The sequence below is a fragment of the Phaethon lepturus genome, unplaced genomic scaffold (genome assembly GCF_000687285.1).
Source record: "Phaethon lepturus isolate BGI_N335 unplaced genomic scaffold, ASM68728v1 scaffold27233, whole genome shotgun sequence".
NCBI lineage: Eukaryota > Metazoa > Chordata > Aves > Phaethontiformes > Phaethontidae > Phaethon > Phaethon lepturus.
In genome coordinates, this window is record NW_010527387.1 from 9,552 (window position 1) to 12,978 (window position 3,427).

The window sequence follows — 3,427 nt, forward strand, 5'->3', positions numbered from 1 at the left end:
TGTGGCTCCTACGGGTTTTCTTCTCCTCCATCACTACAACTGGCAGATGTGGGTTTGCTGCTTGTGTACTCTTCTCGTGCGCCCATCCATGACACCCGCTCGGGCTGGGGGAGCAATGCGGTCCCCAGGACCGGCTGCATGGGATGGGCACATCTCCCACCCTGATGGGCCGGTGCGGTTGTGCCTCTTGTGCTGTGCTGGCCAACAACTGGACTTTCCTGCTGTGTGTTGTTGCTGTGGGTTTCACTTCATTGTCCTCCGACGGTTTTTCTTGTGAATGGGCTGCCATGTTAATGAAATCCCTCTGGGTGTTTTTCTGTAATAAACTGTGTTGGTCCCAGCCCGGCGCGCTCTGTTGTCATTCTCACAATGGGTTTTTTGGCTCCCTGGTGCAGCCAGCAAGAGAGTTTGGGGTCCCTGCTTGGGACCTCCCAGGTTTTATGGTGAAGGGGTGGGGGTGACGAGAAGGAAAATGCCCTTTTGGGATTTAAGGGAGTTCAGAAAATGTAATAAAAGCAGCTACCTGGGAACTGGAAACCTCTGGGAGAGGTGGGCTTCCAGAGTTGAGAGATGTGCTGTGATACAGCTGCCTCCCTCTGCTTCGTGAACAGGCTTTTATTGTAACCTGGACTCGTGATGAAGTCCTGGATAAAAATACAATTTGGCAGAAGACTTTTGTCAACTTGATCTTCTCCCAGCCAACAGGTGGGAGGCAGCAAAAGCTTTTTAGAGGAGATTTATTGCTGATGAAGTACTGGGTTTATCCAAATAGCAACACTGCAGTTCTGGTGTTAGCTCCTCCCTGCCAATAAGGAGAACAGATGGGTTAAGGGGAAGCAACAAATTCTCCATCCGTCACCAAATATAGCCAAGGAATGTCCATAGGCCCCAGGGCAGCATCTCTGCTATGGGTGTTCGTTTAAGGGACGGATGGCCCTCAGCAGAGAGTGTTCTTGTGCAGCCTTGCTTGCTGGAGTGCCTTCTGCCATGCCCATCCCCAATCCTGCATGTTCTTCCACCACATTTTCCTGGAGGAAAAATCAAATTCCAGCAGTTATAAGGGCCATGTCGCACCAGTGAAAGCCCAGGTGGGCCCGCCCAGCCCTGAGAGGTCAGGATGTCTACGCCAAAGCCAAGAGCTGCCGCGCATGTTCATGCAAAGACCACCCTGAGCCCTTGACTCACTCTTGGGGACCAGCATTGGCACTGGGTCCAAGGAGCCAACAGGTCATGGAAAGATGTGGGACAAAGCCATGCAGGGAGAGAAGGAGGAGGTTTGTGCAGTTGGGTCTGTGATGTCTTGTCGTTGGTTTGCTGCAAGCCTGAGTTCTTGTTTCTGTTGCCTGTTTTCTGAACTTTTTCCTTCATCAGGCATTGAAGGGCTTTGCAATGAGTGTGCTTTAAAATAATGAACATGGAGAAGAAAGCGGAGGCAGAGCTGATGAATTATGCTGCCACTCTGCTATTGTCAGCGCAGATGTTCACAAGGTAATCATGGCCTTTGAATAGCAAGAACTTCTTTTCATGACGAATCCAGGATTTAACCCCAAGAACTTGTGGAGCTTCTTGGAGAAAGTGTGACACCCCTGATGACCAACTGCATGGCAGAGAGGTCAGGCAGTGTGGATTCGACTCTCTTGGTCCTCATGTACATAGGGTAAGTCATTACATCTCCCTGCCTCAGTTTCCCCATCACCTTAACAGAAATCAGAATGATCCAGTCTGGAGGATGACTCCAGCTCCTTGCAGAAGAAAAGCAGAAATCAGGAGTGCTCTTAAGTGCAGAGAAACTCCCTATCTCTGTGGTGATGCTTGCATGCCCAGCAGTAGGTCCCAGTGTGTAAGGCTGTCCCAACATGGTGTTGGCCATGAGGGGTCCCAGGCTGTGCTGGTGAGGACTCCACCTCGTCCCTGCAGCACATTTAGTTTTACGTCCCTTCTGGAGTGCAGAACAGGAGCCAATAAATGCGAGCACGGACCTGCAGCCATCCCAGGAGGCTAAAATGTCAGGGCAGGGGACCTGGCGACAGGGTGACAGAAACACCCAGAGCTGGAAGAATAGATAAGAGGACCTGGCGGCAAGAGAACAAGCAAAGGGCACTTGCTATCAGTGCTAGTGGGGCTGTGCCAGGATTTGAACAGCCTGACCATCTCGTTCCTTTGACACCGCTATTTATAGCAGTGTTTGCTGATGCCTCTGTCACCGGAGCCTAAAATGGTTCCCCTGTGTGCACCCTGGGCAGCTGGGCTCAGCCATCCCGCGCTGGGGAGGCCACCAACGAAGCAGTGACTCAACGGAGCGCGTGTGAAGCTGCTCATCGCCCTGCTGACGGAGGAAGCCGGCGTCTCCCTCTGCCAAGAGGCAGCTCCATGCTGGGCCAGCTCCTTGGAAGATGCACCAGACGGTTTCTGTTTAAGGCCCCATCCCCTTGCCAGAAAGAGTCAGTGGGGTACATAGACCCACCTTCCACCTCGCTTCTTCCTTCTCCCCAGAACTGGGGCTTGTCCAGCTCTGTCTGGGAGCCAGTGGTTTCCACAGCTTGATGTTGGTCCTTAAGGTAGCTGTGAGGATAGCTCTGTGTGTCACCCACGCTGGTGGAAATAACCCTTTGGTTACTGGGCTGGAGCAAAATGCAAGAGGGCAAAGATCTTGCAACTGCAGAGCAAATAATGCCCCGTTCCCACCTGGAGATTCACCTCTTAAAAAACCGCTTCGTTTTCCCAGTTCTGCCCAGGCCAGTGAGCAATGGAGGCGGAGATCTCTCTGTCCTGGCATTTTCCCATTCCTGCAGCGAAAGCTTCGTTACCAGGGCTGCACTTCAAAGCTTTGCTGGCAGTGCTATGCTGGATAGGACCATGCATGTAATCCCACCAAGGAGGAGAGGAGGGGGTCTCCGCAGCCCTGGGGCTACAGGTGCCAGGCAAGTATGGCTGCACCCGCCCGGGAGCGATGGCCAGCCCCACGCTGCTGTGAGCTTGGCACAACTGGTGCCTAATTTTTTGATTGAACGATCTGAGAGGAGATGTGCATTAGTGTTTAAAAAAAACCCAACCAAATAAAATCCTCAGGGATAGCATCCTGCACCCAGGATGGAACTTCTGCTTGTTTTCTCTTAGGGCAAATTGCATGGTTATCCCTTCTCTCTGTGGCAAAAAGGGGATGCAGAGCCCAGGACCGGCTCTGAACTTTTCAGCTTTACTCGGTGGGAGCTCACGTCCTGCTGGCCGGCGGTACCCACGAGCAGCCCCGCAGCTGGAACCAGCCTGTCCTTGTCACCGCCGTGGCCATCAGCAGCGAGCAGGGAGCCGCAGTTTCCCCCTTGAGATAAAGCAAAACCCAGTCAGGGCCGTGCAAGTCAGCATCTGCAGGCAGCGGAGTTGACGCCGTCTGTCCCCCCCAAAACGGGGACCGCTACCAGTCACGACG